At 36.1% G+C, this 24,342-nt stretch overlaps 1 protein-coding gene and 1 pseudogene across 4 annotated transcripts in view; one reads left to right on the forward strand and one right to left on the reverse strand.

The window, feature by feature from the left end:
- Positions 1 to 24,342, forward strand: part of Rad51b (RAD51 paralog B) — a 634,368-nt gene that overhangs the window by 233,641 nt on the left and 376,385 nt on the right. The window lies entirely within an intron of this gene.
- On the reverse strand, positions 3,504 to 4,644 carry LOC124976161 (KRR1 small subunit processome component homolog; annotated as a pseudogene).

Consider the following 24,342-nt stretch of genomic DNA (forward strand, 5'->3'; position numbering starts at 1 on the left):
CTAATTCCTCTTTCAGAGGATTCATCACTTATGAATAGAAATGCTTTAGATTTATGTGTGTTGATTTTATGTCCTATTTTGGTGAATTCATTTATTCTAGAAGTTTTCTGGTGGAGTTTTTTGGATTCTCTAAATATAGAATCTTGTCATTGACAAATAGTAATAGCTTGAGTTCTTCTTTTCCTATTCATATCCCTTAATTTCTTTGGTCTGTATAATTGCTCTGGCTAGTATTTCAAGCACAATGTTGAATAGAAGTGGTGAGAGAGGGCATCCCAGTCTTTTTCCAGTTTTTTAGAGGGAATGCTTTCAGTTTTTCTCCATTAAGAATGATGTTGGCCATGGACTTAGCATAAATAACCTTTACAATGTTGAGGTCTCTTCCTACTATCCCTGTTTTTTCTAGTGTTTTGAGTATGAAGGGGTATTGTATTTTGTCAAATGCTTTCTCTGCATTTATTGAAATAATCGTATGACTCTTAACTTTAAGTCTATTGATGTGATGAATTACATTTATTGATTTCCGGATGTTGTAACAACCCTGTATCCCCAGGATGAACCCCACTTGATTGTGGTGCACTATCTTCTTGATATGTTTTTGTATGCAATTTGCCAGAATTTTGTTAAGGATTTTGTGTTCATGTTCATCAAAGTTATTGGTCTAAAGTTTTCTTTCCTTGATGTGTGTCTGGTTTTGGATTCAGAGTGAGTTGGAAGACTTCCCTCCTTTTCTGTTTCATGGAATACTTTGAGGATTATTGGTATAAGTTCTCCTTTGAAGTCTTGTAGAACTCAGCTGAGAATCCATCTGGTCCCAGACTTTTCTTAGTAGGATTTTGATGACCTCTTCTATTTCATTGCTTGAAATTGATGTTTAAATTGTGTGTGTCCTGCTGATTCAGTTTGGGAGGACCTTATGTCTCTAGAAATTTGTTGATGTCTTCAAGATTTTCTATTTTGCTGTAGTATAGATTTTCAAAGTAGATTCTAATTTTGTTATGTATTTCAATGATGTCTGTCGTGATATTTCCTTTTTCATCATGAATTTTAGTAATTTGAGTTTTCTCTCTCTTTTTCTTTGTTACTGTGGCTAAGGATTTATCTATTTTGTTTACTTTTTCAAAGAACTGACTTTTTGTTTTGTCAGTTTTTTGAATTGTTTCTTTTGTTTCAATTTCAATGATTTCAGCTCTGATTTTAATTGTTTCCTGTCTTCTACTACTTTTGATGGTGTTCTGTTCTTTTTCTAGGGCTATGAGATGTACTGTTAGGTTATTATTTGTTGATTTTTTATTCTTTTCTTAAATGTGCTCCACGCCATGAGTTTTCCTCTTAGGACTGCTTTCATAGTGTCCTAGAGATTTTGATATGTTTTATGGTCATTCTCATTTACCTCTAAGAATTTTTTTTATCTCCTCCTTGATGTTTTCTGTTATCCATGCTTCATTCAGAAGCATATTATTTAGTCTCCAAGTGTTGGAGTAGTTTCATGTTTTTATTTTATCACTGAGTTCTAATTTCAGTCCATTATGATCTGATAGAATACAAGGTAGTATCTATTTTTTTTGTACTTACTAAGCGCTGCTTTGTGGCATAACATATGGTCTGTTTTAGAGAAGGATCCATGTGCTGCTGAGAAGAAAGTGTATTTGCTCATTGATGGATAGAATATTCTACATGCGTTTGTGAAGTCTAACTTATTGATTGTATTATTGTATTATTTAGTTCTATGGTTTCTTTTCTTTTTTTAGTTTTTCTTTTGAAGATCTATCTAGTGGTGATAGTGGTGTGTTAAAGTCACCCAGAATTATTGTGTTGTGGTCTATTTGATTCCTGAAATTGAGAAGGATTTGTTTAATGTGCAGGGATACACCATTGTTTGGGGCATAAATATTAACAATCATTATGTCTTCCTTATTTATGGTTCCCTTAAGAGGAGGAAATGTTCTTCTTTATCCCTTCTGACTAACTTTGGCTTGAAGTCTATTTTATCTGACATAAGGATGGAAACCCCTGCTTTTTTACTGAGTCCATGTGCATGGTATGTTTTTTCCATTCTTTCACCTTTAGTCTGTGACTGTCTTCTTCTATGAGATGAGTCTCTTGAAGGTAGCATATTGTTGGGTCTTTCTTATTAATCCAATCTGCCAGTCTATGTCTTTTGATTAATGAATTTAGGCCATTATCATTCAGGGTTATTATTGACTATGACTTGTATTCCCAGTCATTTTGGTTTTTAACTTGATTTGGTTTCTCCTTTGATTGGCTTTTCTTTTGGGTTAGTTCCTCCCTTTGCTGACTTACATTGTTTTTTTTTTTTCCATTTCCTCCTCATGGAATATTTTGCTGAGAATGTTGTATAGCACAGACTTTCCGTTTGTAAATTCTTTTAACTCTTGTTTATCATGGAAGGATTTTATTTTGTCTTCAAATCTGAAGGTTAGTTTTGCTGGGTATAAGATTTTTGGTTGGCAACCGTGTTCTTTCAAATCGATATTCACATTGGTTTCCCCCTATATGTAATGTGATGCTTTTCTCTTACAGCCTTTAAAATTCTATCTTTATTTTGGATGTTAGGCATTTTCATTATAATGTGCCTTGATGTGGATCTGTTGTAATTTTGTACATTTGGTGTCCTGTAAGCCTGTTGTAGTTGATTTTCCATTTCATTCTTCAGAGTTAGGAAATTTTCCAATATTATTCCATTGAATAGGTCATTCATTCCTTTGGTTTGTATCTCTGTGTCTTCCTCAATCCCAATAATTCTTAAATTTGGTCTTTTCATGATATACCACAGTTCTTGGAGTTTCTGTTCATGATTTCTTACCATCTTCTCTGTTTGGTTAACTTTATTAAGATTAAATGTTGTGTCTTCATTGTCTGAGGTTCTGTCTTCCAAGTGATCTAGTCTGTTGGTGATGCTTTCCATTGAGTATTTTATTTGGTTTATTGTTTCCTTCATTTGAAGTATTTCTGTTTCTTTTCCTCAAAATCTCTATCTCTTTATTGAAATGATCTTTTGCTTCATGCAGTTGCTCTTTCAACTGTTTATTGGCGTGATTGTTCATTGCCTGCATTTACTCTCTTATCTCATTCATTACTTCCCAAATCATTTTTTATATTTATAAAGAATATTATTGTATGAACAAAAGCAACTCAGAAGTATTATTTCTCAGGGGATGGGAGGGGGCAAGAATGGAGGAAGGAGGGACTGTATAGAGGGAAAAGAGGGGTGGGAGGGGTGGTGGAGAAGGAAAAAATAACAATGAATCAAACATCATTACCCTATGTAAATGTATGATTACACAAATGGTATGCTGTTACTCCACATACAAACAGAAACAACATGTATCCCATTTGTTTACAATAAAAATAAATTTAAAAAAAAAGAAGTATTATTTCTCATACATAATGCAACTAATGCCCTGATATCTCAAAATCCTTTACAAAATGAGATAGCTATATAAATTCTACTTCAGGGGGTTTTGGTTATTTTTTGAATGTTACCTTTTCTTTTTCTTTTTCTTTTCATCTGCTTCCATTTTAAGCTTGACTTCTTCAGCTGTAAGAGCTCCCAGTTTCTTGTTCTTTGCTTTCTTAACCTTTTCTTTGATGGCAGTCACATCAATTTTAGTTTCAAGTAGACGCTTCCTTAGGTTTCACAACTGTTTTTTCCTTAGGTGGAATAAATGCTTTGTTTCTTTCCTCTTGTCTCTTACTGAGAGCTTCTGCTTGTTTAGCCTTTATTTCTTCCATTTTTTGTTGCTTCTTTTGATTTGCCTTCAAAAAGTATTCACCACTAGCCAATTCTTTATCAATCTGACTTTCTGGTTGTGGTTGTGGAAATGGTGTATATGCTTTCTTAACAGTTTTCTTCTTCAGTTCCTTGCGTTTATTCACATTTTTGTGTTTGAAGTGTGGCAAGAATCTTTCCCAACTTTGTGATCGTAATTCAGAATCTTTTGCCAACTCTCATTTAATCATTAAGGTTTTATTGTTATAAATGGGATGAATATTCTTCATAGTGTCTAGAACTACTTTTCAAACCTCTTTTAAGCCACTGAAAGGACCAATGACTGAAACTGTATTTCCCTGAGCCATAATGTAACAGTTTGTTAGAAGTTTCAATGCCTTCAATGTAGAGCCTTTCGGACCAATAAGCCATTGTCTTTTACAAATCATTCCTTATTTCTTACTAAGGAACCTATTTTAATGATATCGCATGTGACATCATCCTGAAGAATCTGTACTGCCTGTTCAAATGAAACACTCCTTGCCATCAATTCTATTAGGTCTCTGGCCCTAATGATGATATATGGGTCAAAAGTCTTCTTAGTAGTACAAACAGTCATGCTGGCCTCTATTAGGTCCAGGGTTGCTTTAACATGATGTTCATTCAAGGCCTTTGCACCAAAGGCCAACACCTTTCAAATAAGCCTCTCTATATTTGGGGAACAAAGTTGCAAAATTGCTCTCTTCTAAGAGTCCTCTGGGATTGTCCTCTTTAGAAAAAGCTGGTTCCTTCCAACCATCAGGAACAGTGAGGAGTTCTGATTCGTCTCTGTCCTCTTACTTTGACTTCTGGTTGAGAAATTCACTTTTTCCAGCTGCTGTAATTGGCCCGCTTGGCAAGGAAGACGCCATTTTCAAATTGCCTCCAGTGGTCCCCAAATCATTTTAATCATGTATATTCTGAACTCCTCACATTTCTTCTTCCATGCTGTCATTGGATTCTATTAATATAGAATCTTGGGTTGTTTGGAACACTTTCTTCCCTTGTTTTTTCATGTTGTTTGTGTATCTTTTCCTCTAGCAGTGCAGATCTGGGGTATTACTGTTTACCCCCTGGAGGCTTTTAGTGACCCTGCAGGTTTCCAAAACCTCTTCTTTAGGGTGGAGATCAATGTTAGCAGCACTTAGTACAGACAATATGCAGCCCTAAACCAAATCGCCCCTAGGAAGACATTAATAGTATTGTCATAGTAAACAGAGAGGATGAGTTTGATTATTATCTATAGTATAACCAATAGATTTCTAATGAGGTCTACAGTTTTTAATGGTGGACAAAGAGGATGGGGAGGGGTGTCGGATGTATGTGTTAATGGGATAAGAAAAGAGTATACAGAAGTACTAGATTGTAAGAAGAGTGAAAGGGGAATCAAAAGAAACTGGTTGTTGGCATGAGAAAAGGGAGACAGAGACTCTGAGACAGATAAACGACAGGAAAATAGAGTAAGAAAAATAAAGAAATTAAAAACTTTAAAATTTTCAAAAAGGAGGAAAAAAAATATACTATAACATTCATATAGTATTCAAACCTCCCAGTCTTCAGTAGCCTGATGCATGAGAGGTACCTGACAATGAGCTTCCAGTCTCCACCAGGCGTCTCAGGATGGGATTCGCCCCACCTAAAGATGTCACGTTCCACTTCCAGGATAATCCAGGATGGCTACACTGGCTTCCAAACGTGTTGGTCAGTGGGGAGCTGAAGCGCAGGGCATGGGTGCAGTGTGGTCAGTCGGGCCAGGGGTTCTGGAGGCTGGGTGTGGTTGAGTGGGCTGGGGGTCCTGCAGGTCCTGGCTGTTGTCCCAAAATGGCGGCAGCCACGTGTAATCAAACCTGCAGGTACTGTGACAATGAACTTACAGGCCCAGTGGGCAGCAGGCAATCCGCTGGTCTTCTGAGGGCAGTCTGCAGGCTATCCGCGGGCAAATGGCAGATGATAGGCATCAGTCAGTGAGCAATCTGCACTCAGAAAGTAGGCGATATGCTGGCAGATGGTGGGTGCTCACGGTGGACAAATTGGGTAAACAGCAGGGAATCGGTGAGTAGCAAAGACTGCCTCATAGAGAAAGAGTTTTTCCACTGCTTGAAACCAGTGTTACGGAGCTACAAAGAATGCAGGCTCCCTCTAGTCCACTATCTGGGATCTCCTCCTTTGCTTATTATTTGTACATGATATGGACTATACTATAACCTTTTAAGTGACTATGAGCTCTACCAAGTATTCCAAGTTTGTCAAATGTAAAATACATGTGATGGGAAGATACTAAATATGGTATTGGTTATAAAATTTAGTTTTTTCATTATTTTAAGGGTACATATTAATTTCAATTAAATGACTAAGGTTTTTTCCCCCTATTCCTATATTTATGTTGCATTTAGGTCTGCAGTGTTCAGTGGTATCATTTCTGGTTTACATTCAACTTTTGTCCTTTCTACCAGTGGAATGGTTTAAACACAGAAGGTTATAAAATAAAAGTATGATATATACACATATATACATGTACATATATATATATACATATATATATATATATATATATATATATACTTGTTTATACATATATATGAGGTGCTAAGCCCGTCACCTTTTTTTCCATCCACAAATGAGGGTGAAAAAGGTTGTCAAGGTGCAATGTCATGTTAAAACCCTCTAAAGATAATTAGTTGCTGATTTAGCACATTGCTTGTATGTTTCCTAGGAGAGCGACTTTAGCTATGGTGCAAGAGATATTTGATTTTCACTTGAATATGTCATTGACTTTGTCAAGACCTATATATAACTTATTCTATCTAAACTCTTAGATCTGTTTTAAATGGCTATGTATCTAAATTTTGATGTTACAAAGTAGTTAATGTTCTTTCTGTTTTGGGAATTTATTTTGTCTTAGAACCTAATCATTTTCACTGATCATATTTCTTAGAGTCTCTTTTTCCAAAATAATCACTTTTCATTTTAGAGTCTAGTGTGCATTTTAGTTATTTTCCATTGTTCACATATCCTTAATTTTCCATTGATCTAGTATCATCCCAAGAAAGAATGCATTCAATCAATACTTCTGCAGGTTAATTATGACCCACTTTACTTTTTACTAGTTTGTTACAGACATATATAATATTGGGCTTCATTTTGATATAATTTTACAAACTTGAAATAGACCTTGCTTCAATTCAATCCCAAGTACTTCCCCTTTCCAACCCTTCCCCCCCCCCCCCATGGCCTTTCTTCTACTCTACTGATCTTCTTCTATCATTTATAGTTTTTTTTTAGAAAGTTAATGCATTATGAATATACATAAAGGTGAAATTCACTGTGGTATATTCATATATGACCCACTTTCCTATGTTTTCCTGTATTCTTGGCAAAAAATGCTTAAATTGTGGTCCAAACCAGCTTAAAATCTTTTTATTCTCTTAATATGCATAATATGTTTAGCCCTTTAAGCAAATGTATATGAACTTCACAGAGATCTTAAGCTCTCCTTGACAGTAATAGCATTTACTGCTTCCTAAACATGTTTGAGAAAGCAGAGGATTCCATGGTAATTTTCCCCTTCTTTATTAATTGTAGCATATAACATTACTAGCAGTGTAAGTAAACATTTAGAATTAAGCTATGTATCTCAGTGAGATCTACATCTTTTTATTGACTTTATTGCTGCTGTAGCCAATATTATCTGAATTAAGTACATCAAAAACATATAAGGCAAAGAGACAAAAGTTGTTTAATGTGTACTTTTTCTCACTATATGTGATATTGGACTACATCTGTATCGTCCATTTTGAAACCAGTTTTAATCATCCCAATCTGTTTCCAAAGAGATTTAAGATGGCACACATATTTATCCTCGTTATCATGCACTTTCTAAGCTTAATACACAAACTTCTGGAAATCAAAGAGATGTCTTTTCTTTTACCTGTTTTATACCTACTTAAAATTATATTCTGTATTCATGAAAATAACAATTATTTATTAACTGGTACAGTTATTTATTATTAGGTACATCACAATCTCCTGAAGGACAGGTAGGAACAACTAGTGGAGTTATTCTGTTGTAAAGAAAGATGAGAACAGTAGAGTGTGACAGGATACTTATCCCAGTGTTCTCACCCAATCCTTTCATTGGTAAACTCATAACTTTCCACATTTTTCTTCTTCTGCTTCATACCTTGATTTTCCCATTTGTAAAATGAGAATAGAAACAGTTGCTTTCCCATTTACTTCTTAGGGAACCTTAGGATGAATGGGCTAGTGTTTTCTTCCCCAGATGGATCAACTTAATCTTTTTTGTTTATTTTCTGTCTACACTTCTGATTCCATAATGTCCAACTGTATATATATTTCTCATTCTTTTATTTACATTCTTTTCCTTCTCTGGAATTTTTCAAAACCAAAACCTGTTAATCACATTTCATAATGCACTTGAATACCCAAGATACTCTTCAGATATGGGCAAATGTTTGAATAGCTGCATTTGCTTTTGAGTGTCTTTCAAAAGAGAGGCCCAGACTATCAAAGGGTTTAACAAGAGAGGTGTCCCCAGTCTGAATGCAAATGAGTTTCCAGGTAAGTCTTTCAACCTTTTATGAAAGCCTCTCTCCGGTCTACTCAGATGCTTTCTTTTCTTTCAACGGAAATGGTCAGCTGTGAAGTAGTACCATGACTGATGGTTTAGTCTGACCAGTACAGGGCTTTCTTTAAGAGCATTAACTGAAAATCCTAATTTCTCATTTGAAAAACAGGTGTTTATCATAATACTCAACATGTATGTGCCTAATCTGTCTGATATTGATTGAAAAAAAGAGAAATAGTTTAGTAGTCAATATCTGGTGTCACCATCAATTTTAGATGAATCATTAACAGTTAAATTTCAATGTAAGAAAAGAGTCGGGCATTGAAACTTGGAAACAAACTATTCATTGATTGAATTTACCAAAGGTCAGAGCCAAAGTAATGCTCAACCATTTGTAAGTCAGTGCAAAACCCTAGCCCTGACCTGATTTCTGGAGTCTGATGAGAACAAGTACTTAGTCTGATGAGAACAAGTACTTAGTTGAAGATGCAGAGTTCTGTAGCATGGCCTGGAAGAAGTGATCTTGTCCTGGACGATTTTGAAGTTGGGAGTTATAATTATAAATCTGTATCACTTTGATATGACTCTAATAGGTTTTTAAAAATGTTTTCCTATAATGAGATACCTAAAAGATAGAATTGTTGAGTACTATTTGATTACTAAAGTGTGTCTTCCATAGATATGTAGTAGATTTTGAATTGGCATAACTGGTACTGAGTTGTCATTGTTTGATTGGTTGGTTTTTGTCAGAAGGTAGCCAAGAATTCCAAGTCTTCTTGAGCCTATAAGCAGGACTGTGTGTGATCTTGACTCAGAGGTACATACTTAAGCTATGGCCAGGTCACATAATCACAGCCTTAAATGAGGTAGATACTGCTCAAGGGGAGAAGAGCTAGCATGGAGTCCTATTTTATGGCATTGTAGTTTGGAACCCCAGTGTCAAAAACTTTTCTCTTTATTTATATTTCCTAATATATCTAAAATAAACAGATTGAAAAGTTATTTCAGAAGTCTATTTCAGGTTATTCTAAGGCTTGTGGCAACATCTGACTGAGAACTCTGAAGGAAATCCTAGTTCCTTTTGGGAGGAACTAATAAGGGATGAATAAATTAGGTAACCATTTTAAAAAATTGTTTTCCTCTTTCACAACTAGAGAAATAACTTCTATCAGTAATCAGTAATTAAACCTGAAAGCTGCCTCTTTTTTGAAAATGCTGCATGAATCAAAGAGAGTTATTGAGAAAACTGCTGTAGAGGTTTTTTAAAGTTAATTTGTCTCGTTAGGAGCTGCCAGTGCCGTGATAATGCACTGTTGAGGCACACACTTTGACCTACGTACTAACAGAACTTGCTGATTTATAGAGTGTAAATAATTCTTTTTTCTTCTCCTTATAAATAATCATTTGGCAAATGTTTTTTTAAATTTCAGTTTTAATTGCTTACTCATTTATTTATCATACTGGGGATTGAACCCAGGGGTACTTTTCCACTGAGCTATACCTTCAGTCCTTTTTTTTTTTTTTTTTATTTTGAAACAGATTTTGCTAAATTACTAGGCTGGCTTCTAGTTTGTGATCCTTCTGTCTCAACCTCTCAAGTAGCTGGGATTACAGAAGTACACCACTGCTCAAACCGTGTTACTTATTTATTGTGATATTAGGAATTGAACCCAGGGGTGCTCTACCACTGAGCTATACCTCCAGTCCCTTTTATTTTTTTGCCTTGAGCCAGGGTCTTTCTAAGCTGCTAAGGTTGACCTGGAACTTGTGATCATCCCGCCTCAGCTCTAATCCATTGAGATTATAGGCATGTGCCATCGTGCCAGGCTTAGTTTTATTTATTTATTTTTAAGAAATACATTTACCTGGTTCAAAATTTCGGAAGTATGGGCTGGGAATGTGACTCAGTGGTAAAGTGTTTGCCTAGCATGCATAAAGTCCTGGGTTCAATCCCAAGCACCACACACACACACACACACACACACACACACACACATACACACACCAAAAAACAAAAACCCAACACACACACACACACCAAAAAACAAACAAAAACCCAACAACTCACTAACAAACATGCAAAATTTCAGAAGTATGAAACAGTGTATAGGAAGGATTCTTTTTGTTCATTTTGTTGTCTAAGACATCCTTTAGCTTCTTTGAAGGGAGTACAAATTACTAGTTTCTTTTGTTTCTTCTCATAAATATTTTATGCATGTAGAAGATATATATGTGTGTGTAAATAAATAAATAAATTTTCCTCTTTCACACAACCACTTGCTTAACATACCTACTGCATAGCACTTTGCTTAGTTTTACATATATGTACTTTTTTTTTTTTTTTTTTTTTTGCTGTACTAAGAATTAAACCCAGGAGCACTCTGTTTCTGAGCTTCATTCCACCCCCCTTTAAAAAATTATTTTGAGATGGGATCTTGTTAAGTTGCCCAGATTGGTCTCAAACTTGGGATGCTCCTGCCTCTGCCTCCCATAGTTGGGATTACAGGTATGTATCACCAATCCAGCTCGATTTATTGTTATTTCACTTAACAACATATCTTGGAAAACATTCCATGTTGATATATAAAATGCTGTCTTGTTCTTTCTTGTGGTCTTGGGGCATCTATTTTGGATGAATTGCAGTTTTTTAAATTAGGCTTCTGCAGATGGACACTTACATTGTTGCCAATATTTTATTTTCATTGCAGTGACTGATATTGCTTTCTGTTTAATTTTCACTTTTGAATTTTTTTCCCAACTTTTCTCAGGGCCTGTATATTAGTACCAAGAAATGAGATACCTGTTCTGTTCTGACACATCTGAGATGTTTGTAGATATCTGGGTACATGTTCATACTGCCGCCCTTTCTCTTTTGATTTTCTTTCCTCAGAGTAGTCATCTAAGGTTAAAGAATCCTTCTGTGTACAAGTGTTGTGTCATGACTCCTACTGACAAACTACCGAGTTCCAACTACTGTGGTTTTGATTATTGTGGCATATCCTGTATTTTAGTTATAAGATACCACACTTCTTTGGTGAGACTGAAGTAGTATAAATGAAAACTGTACCATTGATACAGCAAGGCTAACAAAATGGGAAGCATCTAAGATTTAGGGTGAACTGAATATAGATAATCAAAGCAGTTTTACTCTTTGCTTTCAAGGCCTGCATTTATTTATTATTTTAACCTATGTCAGATAATTGCATTTAGTACACGGTTGGTGTATTTTGTGATCAAATATTCTTAAGATAGACACTGGGGAATGTATTGGCCAAATTATATTGTTATGTTGTGTGTATGTACAAATATGTAATAACGAATTCCACCATTGTGTATAGTGATAATGTACCAAAAGTGTGGAAAAACCCCCAAATTCATAAAATAGTATTTGGATATAATAATCAGACAACACAGTCATTGAACAGGTTTGTTGACCTAGGGCAGATCACTCTAAATCTTGACTCAATTATAGGAAGCACCAAAAAGGAATATTGTCATAGCAAGCAATGGTGGTCTTGATGTTCAGTTACTAGAGTATTCTTTTCCCCTAAATTTGTACTCATTGTATTGTATTGTATTTCTTAGCCTACTCTGATTTTGTGCAAAAATTGTGCATTCTTAAAAAGTGTGGTATTTAGGAAAGAAAGCTGATAAAAAAAAAAAGCGATTAGAATTGTTATATGTTGACACTGACTTGAAAGTTATTTTTTAAGATAGAAAAATATGTCTTTAAAAAATTTTTATATTTGTTCTTTTTAGATATATATGACAGTAGAGTATATTTTGACACATACATATATGGAATATAACTTCCCATTCTTGTGGTTGTACATGATGTGGAGTTGCTCTGGTATATTCATAGATAAGCATAGGAACGTTATGTGCAATTCATTCTACTATCAAAAATATTTCTTATTTCTTGAATATCAGGGAAAAAAATCACATTCATGTCAGCAGAGCATCTTGATTTAGGATTTTTGTTTTTGTCTTTATTTTTGGAGAGAAATAAGGAATTCCATTTACTTTTTACCTTGGGGAAAAGGAACAAATAAAATTAACAATAGTAAACTTACTCCATAACCATGTTGTGGTTGAATAAACAAAAAGAATGAAGAAGATGGGAGGAGCATAAAGAAGAAATAATCTTCTTCTTTCCCAAAGCTGTGAGAAGCAATGACACAGCACAGTGGGTGTGCACTTGTGCCTGTTAGGGTATTTTGTTACAATGCTTATTTCTGCTGGAAGTGAGTAGAGGAAGAAAGAAGCCATCAATAAAGAAACTAGTGAATTTTATTAGAATTTGTTCTGAACATTGTTTTTATTCTTAGAGTTGGAATGCTGAGTCATTATTTAAATTTTCTTATCTTCATTCTTTTAAATTGGAGAAACTCATTAACTTTTGCTTTCGTAAGAGGAACATGTCCTATCTCAGTTTACAGAGGAAATAAATAGGGTTATTGTCTTGTTGTGACATCCTAATCTTGTGACTTTTTAAATAGTGCTACTGTGGTAGTGTCTTATTTTTGTGACTACACACATGAGCACCTTTGACATTTTGGACTCAATAGTTTCTTGTTATGAAAGGCTGTTCTGTACAAGGTAGGTTATTGAGTAGCCTCCCTGGCTTCTATCTGGTAGGTCTCAGTGGTAGCATCCCCTGAGAGACAATCATCTAAACGGTGGCCCTACATAGCTGGGGTGTAGACACAGACCCGGTGTAACATGAAGTGATCTGAGCACCGTGCCAGTGTTTGTGATCTGGAGCAGCAGAGCAACACAAGGCATAACTGTTGGTGCCGTATTTTCTTTCCTAAGACACTGCTCAATTTTGGGGAAATTTTTCAAGAAACATCAAAGCTAACCCTTGAGTTCTAGATTGGTTGTTTGGTTGATCTGTTGATTAATTGATTCATTCAGCTAAACAGTATTAAGCTCCGGTGACATGTTCATTGCCATGTGGTTCCTATGGTTGCATAAAAAGAATGGGTGGAATAGGTGAATAGTAAGTCTACAGGCAGACCAGTGAAGTTGTGGGCAACAATACTGCTGAGACGTGAAGGTTGTCTGGATTGTGTAGCAAGAGTGGGATGATGAGAGAAATTTTATACAGAGATATTTTGGAGGTAACAGCATTAGGATATGGTGGTTGATGGAGAAAAAAAGGGGAGTCAAGAATAATTTCCATGTTTCTGGTTTAGTTAAAAGGGTAAATAGTGGTGGCATTCTTTAAGATGATGACTGGAGTAGGAAGTGCAGACATTTTTGGGGAACAGAGCAGAAAATTTGTTTCAGCTTTTGACATTTTTAGTTGGAGATGCCTTTGAGACTTTCACAAGAATGAGTCAGACAATGAAAGTGAAAAGTGCTACTTTATTCTTTATTGTATGCTTTGTTCTTTGAACAGTGAATTTCTAGGCTGGAGAGAGTTTAGGCTGGGTGTATTGATTTGGTATTCTTTAGGATATAGATTATTGAAATTAAGCAGGCAGATGAAATTGTCCAAGGAGAGTGCATAAAGAGAGAAGAGGGGCTAGGATGGTAACATTTGGAAAGATGTATTCAAGAAACTGGTGAGGAAGGATTGGAGAAGTATGAGGAAAATCAGTAGTACATGGTTTAATGGAAACAAAGGGAAGAGAGTTCCAAGAAAAAAAAAAAAGGAGTGTATAGTGGCTCCCCCCACCCCCCACCGCCCTGTGGATTGACCTCTGGGGCACTGACCACTGTGCCACATCCCCAGCCCTATTTTGTATTTTATTTAGAGACAGGGTCTCACTGAGTTGCTTAGCACCTTGCTTTTGCTGAGTCTGGCTTTGAACTCTTGATCCTCCTTCCTCATCCTCCCAAGTGTTCAGCTTAGTGGCTTTTAATTCAGCTAAGACATCAAATAAGATGAAGACTAAGAAGATGACACTGGATTTTGCAACTGAAAAGCATTGGCAACCTTTTGAGGACTGTTTTGGTAGTCCAGTGGTTGCAGAAATTCATTGAATTTGTTTAAAAAGTAAGTGGGAGGTGATTGGAGTCAGCAAGTACCTATCATGCTTTCATGTGTTTTGACTGTGAAGAAGAGAAGGGAAAGGACACAGCATATGAAGGAGGCACTGACTGGCAGAGAGCATGTGGGCTTGAAAATTTTGAAATGCTGAGAGGAAGAGTCAAGGAGACAGAGGTCGATCGTAGAGTGGGAATGGATAGGTTTGGCCCTCAGGGAGAAGAGTTATAGGATGGATACTCTCCAAACTGGAGGGATGTTGTTAGTGATGAGGAAGATCATATTCTGCTGGGATTAGCTTCTAATCTTGGGGGCCTTTCGAGGGAATAATACTTCTGTGACTTTCTGAAGGGTCAAAGCGGCAGGCTCCTAACACAGTTCATGTTATTTCAAATTCTCTAGCATCCTTAGATCACCACAGATTTCATTTATTTGATGACTCTACTTTGAGGGACAAGCATATATGCAAATTGAACTCCAAACCTGTGGATTTGATTAGGATTGGGAACCTAATTCTAGGCAAAATAATCAGAATAGCAGGGTGTTCTGAGATTCTGAAGATTTTCTAGATGTCGTGTACAACCTAGAGATCACCTGCAGCCAGTCTACCTTACATTAACAAAGATGGCCTTTCCATTATGATTCTTTTTGAATATTAGTAAAAAATGATGAATTGTTGATTGTAGAAAACTCTGGATTATAATGCTATTAAGCTTAAAAACCTCTATTGTTCAACCATTACAGGGGTGACTGTACTCAGTTTCTTCCATTGTTTAAAAGTAAGAGAATATGTTTTGAACCCAAAAAACAAAAACCAAACCAACAAACAAACAAAAAAATCCCCTCAAAACTGAACTCAAATCCTGGCTCCAGGGCTGGGGATGTATGTAGTTTAGTGTAGAGGAATTACCTAGTATGCAGGAGGTCCTGGGTTTGATCTCCAGCTCTAAAAAGAAAAAAAAATTCCAGACTTCTTCATGGCTAAAGTATGTGGTCTTGAGCAAGTCCTGTACTTTTGGTTGTGTCCTCATAGTAATACCTGGTAATGTCTAACTTACATCGTGGTTAAGAGTAGAGGTCATACATCCATACTGGTACATGGTTGATGTTAAATAAACAGGAACTGTACTGTTTCTAATTTTTTTTTTTTTTTTTTTTTTTTTTTTTTTTTTGGTGCTGGGGATTGAACCCAGGGCCTTGTGCATGCAAGGCAAGCACTCTACCAACTGAGCTATATCCCCAGCCCTGTTTCTAATCTTTTAAAACAATTAAACTGTAAATTACTATTACAGAACCCATAGTGAGCATAATCTGAATTTATTGTTACAATTCCAAATCAAAATTGATTGTCTTTGTTCTCCATGGATCTGAGATAAGCTGATGGTGATGCTTTGGTCTGAAATTTGGAAGGGACATAGGTTTTGTTTTGGGACAGCTAAGAACATGTTTTATTGGTCTATGATATCATCATAGTAAATAAAGAGAAAAGAGGTAAAATTCCAGATTTTTAAGGAATATGGAGTTAATCAAATTTATTGGATCACTATCATGGTCCATGAATGTATATCTCAGAAGATGTTTTGTTTATTTTACAGAGGTAGCCTTTTCAACCTCTGTTTTCTTTGTCTAAGAACTCATTTTTTTCTCTCTTTTTACCTCTTCTGATTATGGGAAACTTTCTCATGTTGCAGCATTTGCTGCTATCAGTTACACTAGGAAAGCTTCTTCTGTGTTAGCTATTGTGTGTGTGTGTGTGTGTGTGTGTGTGTGTGTGTGTTAGAGAGAGAGAGAGAGAGAGAGGCACATATGAGAGAGGGAGGGGAGATGGAGAGGGAGGTAGGGGAGAGTGTCCAGGGTAATTGTGCTGGTGTTTTTCTCCTCCTTGAGAGAAGTTTCAGATGTCTGTTTGGCTCTGGCTCAGTTGCTCTAAGGGCGTAACTGAAGAAGAGGGTTGGGGAGGGAGTTGAAGGCAATTAAAACCTTGAACCTCGTAAATGCCCTTCCTAATTAAGTGATGAGGATGGAAAATAAAATACCTTCTTAGGCTTTATTTCTGGTCTTATTTTAAAAGTTTGCTGAGGGATCAGAGTTTATGTCTTTTAGAAAGGACAGAACTTTCAAAATAACAACTCTGAAAAAAAAGTTTTAAAAACTTCTCATTGTTTTCTGCTTCTTATGAACTTTCACGACAAGCCATGTTGCTTTGATTCCCTGTGCCCTCTTACCTATATCCTCCTTCCTACCCTCACTAGTCACTCCAGCCTTGAAGCGCCCAGTTCTCCGTGGCATTAGTGGAAACAGTTCAAGTATCTAACTGCTATGTTTCCTTTGTTCAAGTTGCTTTTGGTCCTTGCTGGGAAATGCTCTGAAAACTGAACCGGCTGCTGAGCACAAAGCCCAGCCAGTGTTGTCCCTCCCGGTAACGCACTGTGTGATTTGTTCCCACCTCCTGTTCACGACTCATTAGTCCCTAAGTACAGAAAAGGTTGCTCCTCTGGAATAAAAGGAATAGACCTGCTTGGAGTCCTTTTTCGCCTTTTCCTGTGTTTTATTTGGGTGCACTCGCAGTTCTCCATCTTCATTAGTGACCTGGCAGGGGGCTGGCACAGTACTGAAACTAGCTTTTGCTGGTTCCCTGGGGTGTATCAGAGACCTCAGAACTCAATACCCTACTATAAAATTAAAATACTGTGCTTCAAACGACCTTTTGATGGAACAAAGCCATACGTCCCAATCTGTCTGGGCTTCTCAAATTGCACCCTTGCCAAGCACCTCCTTTGCATTTTACACATGCCTTCTCAGCCCCCACTTTCCCCCCTACTCTAAATGTGGTTCTTTTAGTAGCCTCTGTGTCAGGTAAATGTTTATGTGTATCTGAAAATGTCAGCTTTGCAAAGACCTTTTGTTTTTCAAGTACACTTCAGGATAGTAGTTTCTTGGGAGAAATGTAGGCAGCAGATACTTGTGGGCTTTTGTGCTCCAAGTGATATTCATTTTGGGTTTATACCTAAAGGTTAGGAAAGTAAGTGAAAGCTAGAGATGCTAAAAATGAGTTGAATTATTTATAATTCAAGTTTTCTTCACTGATTTTCCAGAGCATCCAAATTATTGTCTTATTTAAACCTAGGCACCTGAGACCTTTCCCTGACTCCAGAGCCACATGTATGTATGGACTCCTTAATAAACTCCATAATCAAGTGTGGCACAGGCATGAACATGCTGTCCATCAAATCTTGCTATGAAGTGTTTGGAATGCTCAGAGCATTTTGTTAAACTTCTAGCCTTTATATGCTATAGCTCTTGGGAATGGATTACTGTACTTATTTTAAGGCAACATGGGAAAGTAAAAATAGGGAACTTTTGTTGTTGAATGACAAACCTAACCTTAGAAAATTCAACTCTGTTATTTCTTGATTATTATTGATCTTAGTAATAGTAATAGGATAGGATTAGCTATTTAAGCAAATTATAATAAATTTCTTAAGTAGGGTTTTAAAGCACATTGCTTTTACATTTAAATACTTCTGTAATTGTAGAATATATTTAGGGCCTTAGTTTATAGAAATTATTCAGTTATTTAAGAAACATTTCTTTTGATTCTATAGAAAAATAATATAAAGTGCAAATGCATGCCAGCATTTTAAAATTTGCATTAAGGCTTGCAAACATGTCCTAATTTTCTACAGAAAATGTATGGTAGTTTTTTAAAAAAATTATAGAATTAAGAGATGCATATCTGGTATAGTCTTGGTCTGTATGGTTTTATACTGTGTTTAAAAAAAATAGATCATCTCTTCCTGCCTGCTAATGCAAACAATGATGGGAGGAACATCCTGGTACTCTCCCGGTCATGTACTCAGGATTAGGATTGCAAAGTCATCAAGAATACGCATTCTGAAGGTCACTAAGTATTGCCAGATTGCTTCCTGGAATTGGTGCACCAGTCTGTATCCCACCAAGAATATATGAACACTTCTGCTACTGCACTTCCTTGCCAATATTTTATATGTTTAGTCTGTTTCTTTTTTCCAAACTGATGGATATAAAGTCATATTTAATTTTAAATTACATTTCTCAGTTTACTAATGAAATTGAGTTCCTCCTTATATACTTGTTAACAATTTGGCTTCTTTTGTGACTTAAAGACTCACAGTTAATGTAAGTCTTTAAATCATCTTGATTTTTCTTTTTTTGTTTCTTTTTTTGGTACCAGGGATTGAAACCAGGGATGCTTAAGCACCGAGCCACATCCTCAGCCCTTTTTCATATTTTATTTAGAGACAGGTTCTAGATGAGTTGCTTAGGACCTTGGTAAGTTGTTGAGGCTGGCTTTGAACTCTGTATCCTCCTGCCTCAGCTTCCTGAGCCACTGGAATTATAGGTGTGTGTCATCACACCCGGCTTTAATCACCCTTGATTTTAAATTGGTCAAACATATCACTTTTTGTTTCTTATAGTTTCTGCTTTTAGGGATCCAGGCCCACAGGGTTATTCACTTTTTTATTTAGGCTTTAATTCATCTGGCCTTAGGTCTTTGGATGTAGTATCATCATTTGAGGTAGCAGATGAGTATTTTAGAATGCAGTGCAAGAGTTAGTTTGAATCAGAGGGTTGTACTGCATCATGGATACATTTCAAAATGATCTTTTAGTGAAAAACATAAGAAAGGTATGCATCAAACATTGCCATTTATGAAATTTAAAACACACACTTTATAATCCATATCCAAAGATAGTTGCCAGAAATTTGTTTGCTGAAATAGAAGTAAGGAGAGAACGAAAAGTGGGATAAAGAGGGAAAAAAATAAAGTAAAATAAATCAGAGGGTCCTTATATAGAGTCAAAATAATAGCATTCCCTGACTTGTAGAGTATGATTAGCCCACTGCCCTGAGAATGGAGTAAATATACTTTAGGAGAGATGACCAGAAAGTAGGTTAGTGATAAACCAAAAAAGGTTAATTGAAGAAGAATAGAAATAAAATATTTTAAGTTTTATGATTCATAAGTGAGATACATTACATCTGGCTATACTTTTTTGACTTTTAAAGCTTTTCGTGGGAGAAACAGGAATTTCTCCTTTTTTCCTTAGATGAAGATAGCTTTAAGAAGGAAAGCAGATGTTTCTTTTCAAGTACATGTGTACACCTGACATAAGACAAAATGAGTAGTTTCTATTGAGAGCAGGCTCTGGTTATTCTTTATATTGCTTGTTAAATTAAAATTATTTTTCTGGCAAGTATAGGTTTATAATTAAGTCATTTATCATAAGTGTTCTTTTGGCTACGTCTTAAATCTGATGATATACAGAAGCAATGTATGGGTGGTTTCTTATAAGTGAGATGAATGAGTTATTTTATTGGCATTTATTATTTGCTGTGTAGGTTCTTCCTGTTTATAACAAACACTGAACACTAATTATATGTAACTGAAGGAAGGTGAAAAAGAGTCTGGGTCTTGGTCTTGAAAATAAGTTGCGAATTGTATTTTCAAGTCGTTTTCAGCCCACCAACACTCTTGAGGAATATAATACCTAATGGAAGTCATACTCCCTTGGGATCATAATCACGTTACATTATAAAGAAGGCTTCCTTTCCAGATATGGATTCCTTGTTTCCCTACCTTCAATTTCATGTATACTGCTTTTTTTCTGGTGAATTAATTTCGTTGATTTCTGCTCTGATCCCATCCCCATTTATTTTAATGTCCAAATACTCAACATTATACTAGCACTTTATACTTATTTATTTCTCATTACAACCTGCATTATAAAGGGAAAGATTCAGAAAGATTAAGCAACTTTTCTAGGGTCAAACAGCAATAAATAGCAGAACCAGGATTTGTAGTCAAGCCTAACTCTAAAGCCCCTACCATATTTTTCATGGACTGTATTCTACACAATTTTTATTCATATGGAATATGATATCTTCATTAGGCTTCTTAATTTTTGAAGAGGACATCTAAAGACGTAGGTCCATTGAAGTGGCACCACAGAAAATCTGAATATAGGTTCCTTTTAGAGATGAGAATGTTGAACCCTTTGCTGTTCAGTTGGTCAGAAATCTGCTTCTGAGATATGGTATTTATAGAAGATTGTGAGCATGACTTGTTCTCCATTTCCCTGGTGTCTGCCTTCTAGTTTTGTCCACATTGTGACATCAGATAGCTGTATACTTGGACTTATCTGCTTTTACTCTTTGCAAAAATCAATCAGCCTCTCTGTTTTTTTTTTTTTTTTTTTTTTGGTATTAAATCACTGACCTTCAACGATGGATGCTATAGGAAACAGCTGAATAAGCTAAATAAAATTCACTGTTTTCTCTGTGATTGAGGTTTTTTTTTTTTTTTTTTTTTTTTTTTCCCTATGAGTTTCTTCTTCTTTTTTTAATGTGGGCCAGTACATTGCATAAGTCATCTTAAGTACAAAAATCAAAGCATCTTTAATTCTGCGAAAGAATTTTTTAAAAATTTTCTCTAGGTCTTTTTCTTTAACTGAATTATTATAATTATTATTTATCCTTTGCTTTTTTTTTTTGAGGAAGCCACCACACACCACATATGATACCATACCATCTTGGAGAGGACCTGGAGACAAAGGTTCCTTTTAGATCTGAGGATCAGGAAATGATGATTTATTTTGCAAAAAATCATGTAGTTTTTATTAATCTTAATTGTATTTTCTTCTTTACTTTGGTCACTAGAAAGCTTGGAGTCAAATTTGCAGAATATTTTTAATACCTGTGGAGGAATAAACTATATGTGTTCATAAAGCTCTCTTTACTTGAGAGTTAAATCCCATTTCTCCTGGGAAGGTCACATGTACACATTCATCTTCCTCATTTCTTTTCCCTCTTACTCTTTTTCCATTGTTTATTATAGAATTGTCTCTTGCCTAGAATTAGCAGAATTCCAGAATTGTTGAATATCAATAGAAAGAGTTATTTTTCTGAAAAGTAATTGTCTTTTAATTTGTGGGTTTTTTTTTCCTTTTTTTGAGATGGGTTCCACTGTGTTGCCTAGGATGTCCTCAAATTTTGATTCATCTATCTTAGTTTCCTGAGTGGCAAGGAAATACAGGCACAGGCTACCATGTCCTGTTCTAATTTGTATTTTTCCAAGTTCATATTTCTTAGTAAATGTATACAGTTATTTTTTATGAAAACATTTCCTTTCCCCCCAAAGAAATTTAAGTTGAATATTTTTGTCTGAGGATATGAATAAGAAATTTAAAGTCTCAGAGGATGAAATAAATTTTCAGCTTGTTTTCATGAGGATAATGAATTCCCTGTCATTAGATGTCAGTGGACATCTGTAATTGAATGTTCAGCAGGTATTTCAGACCATCTGAAACTTCACATATTCTTTTCCACCAAGTAAAGTCATGCTTACTTTCGTTCCCTTTCCTTCCCCTACTCCATTTTCTGTTTTGGTGAATGGCACTACTCTGTACCTACCCACTCAGATCGTGTACCTGGCAGTCATAGTAAACTCCTCTAATTGATCAGCCAATTCTTTGTATTTTATCTGCTTACAGCTTTAAAGTTGACTCTTCCATTCCCATTGCTGTCATCTATTCCAAGGGCCTTGCACACAGCCTCGAGTAAACAGGCACTAAGAATTCTTGGTTGGAGAAATAAAGAAAAGAATAAATAAATGTCATGATGAATTGTCTTAGATTCATTGCTTCTGTCTGAACTATCACAAAAACCTATCTTCCTCTATTCTTTTGTGTGTATGTGAGCTGTGTGGTTGAACTCATGGCCTCACACATGCTATTCTGGCCTTTTCTAATCCATGTTCTACAGTGTTATCCAATGGTATTCCTAAAATGCCAGTCAGATCTTGTTACTCCTCTGCTTAAAACTATCAGTGCTTCAAGAATTAATTTAGTTTAGCATCCAGGGTCTTCATGCATCCCCTAAATCTTTCTGGTCTTACCTCCCACCATTCTTCTCTACTAACCTTGTTGTTTGATCATGTGACTGCATACCCTGATCCTCCCACATGCTGTTCATTCTGCAGAACACTTCACTGCCACTTCACTGGAAGAACATTACTGGCATCTGCCAGTCTGATTCAGATACCCTTACTCCTTGTTCTGAAAGCCCTTTGTGTACAGTCTCATGACTTGTGACATTCAGTAAATAACAGTGATTGTTTATATACAAACTGACTGGACAGAATAAGTTTGTAGGTTATAATCCAGTCTAGCCATTCATTCTTAAAAAAACTGTTTATTGAGTACTTATTATGTGCCAGATATTGTTTCAGAGACTGGAGAACAAAACAGTACCTGCTCAGCATTTAAAATAAGCAAATAGGACCAAAGATGTAGCTCAGTGGTAGAGCATATGCTTTGCATGTACAAGACCCTTGATTCTATCCCCAGCACTGGGGGGAATAAAAGATAAGAAAATAGACATACAATGCTGGGTAGCATTAAGTGGATTGAAGAAATTGAAGAGGAATAAGAAAATTCTGAAGCATATAGTCAGGGCATGTCTACAGAGGAGAAATTTGAGCAGAGAGCTGAGTGAAGTAAGAGAAGAGCTGTGTGCTTGATGGTAGTGTTGGTTAGGAAGGGTTCTGGGCAGAGAATAGCATTTTGCATACTTTTTATGTATCAGTCTTTGCTCTAGGGGCTCTGGAGACAGTAGCAGACAAGACTGTTAAATATCAGCATTGTTTATTATAACTACACAGTCTGTTCTTTATCCATATTATATACCGTGATTCAAAAACCCTGCTCTCCTGAATTCCTTGATTTTCTGAAGTTGGCTACTCCCAGTATGGGGCAGTCTCTTTCTTCTCCCTATCTTCTTATCACTTTCTACCCTTTTCTGTGGAGAAGAACCCAGAAATTCTTATTGGTTAGAGGTTCCTAACACAGGGAACAAATCCCCAACCTACTAGTATTTAGTCATGATGCTCAGGGTGTGTGAAATTGTCATAGGTTTTCATGTCTTTGAGGTTTGGCCCAGGTTGTGGATGTATATAAAATACCCTCATTGTAACTAGATATAGATATTATCAATTTCCTTTTCTCAGCCTCCCAACCCAACTTGTGGCTCCAAGTAAATTAATGTAAATTAATCTTAGACCCTTTAACTTCAGTAACAAAAAAGAAATCATAATTTTGGATACTATTCTTTGTTCTGTCACCAGTTTACTATAGTTAAGTGTGCTCTGTGGCAGTTTCTGATTTGTAAGCAGGATATCCTTCCTAAGTTGTAAAAATTTATGTTCAAATAAGCTCCCATTTCCTTGAAAAATAGAAGCAACAGGAATGTAGAGTACCAAGAAAGAAAGAGAGAGAGAGAGAGAGAGAGAGAGAGAGAGAGAGAGAGAGGAGGGGGAAGAGAAGGAGGGAAAAATAAGAAAAAGAAAATTCCTAAGAAAACTGTGTAAATTTGTAAATTGTTGTCCTCTGGTGGCAGCTGACAGGTGGAGTGACAACTCAACCAAATAACACTAGGGCCATTGTGATGGGAGGGAACTTAATATTGTTATTGTTCCGCTTAGATGAAATACGCATGAGGCTATGCCAGTTCCTGTATCCAATCGAGCAGAAGAGTTTTTGGTTTCTGCATTTAGAGCTGCCAAACAACTGAGGAAAACCGATTAAATCTGGAAGGTGGCAGCTCACTCGACAGGCTTCTCCAGGCACCTCTGAGGAGAATCAAAGATAAATAAATACTGCATTTTATGAGAGGAGTATGGGGTGAGAGGGAGGACCTGGATAGGAGTTAAAATTTCAAAGGAGGAGGGAAGTTCTCCTTGACTTTCTTCCTGATCAAACTCTTGTCTTATGACTTAGTTCATGCTTGGAATAGTTTGCCCATGTAAACAGAGGTTTTATTTTGAGAGTCTGTACTTTTTTTCAGGAAGATTTTTGGAGTTTTAGTGTGGTCCCTGTCAGAAATTCAGTAAACTACCTTGAGGACAGGGGTTACTTGGTTCCTCTTATTTACTAAGTATGGACCCTGGTCTCT

Source organism: Sciurus carolinensis, chromosome 2, assembly GCF_902686445.1.
Source record: "Sciurus carolinensis chromosome 2, mSciCar1.2, whole genome shotgun sequence".
NCBI classification, from domain to species: Eukaryota; Metazoa; Chordata; class Mammalia; order Rodentia; family Sciuridae; genus Sciurus; species Sciurus carolinensis.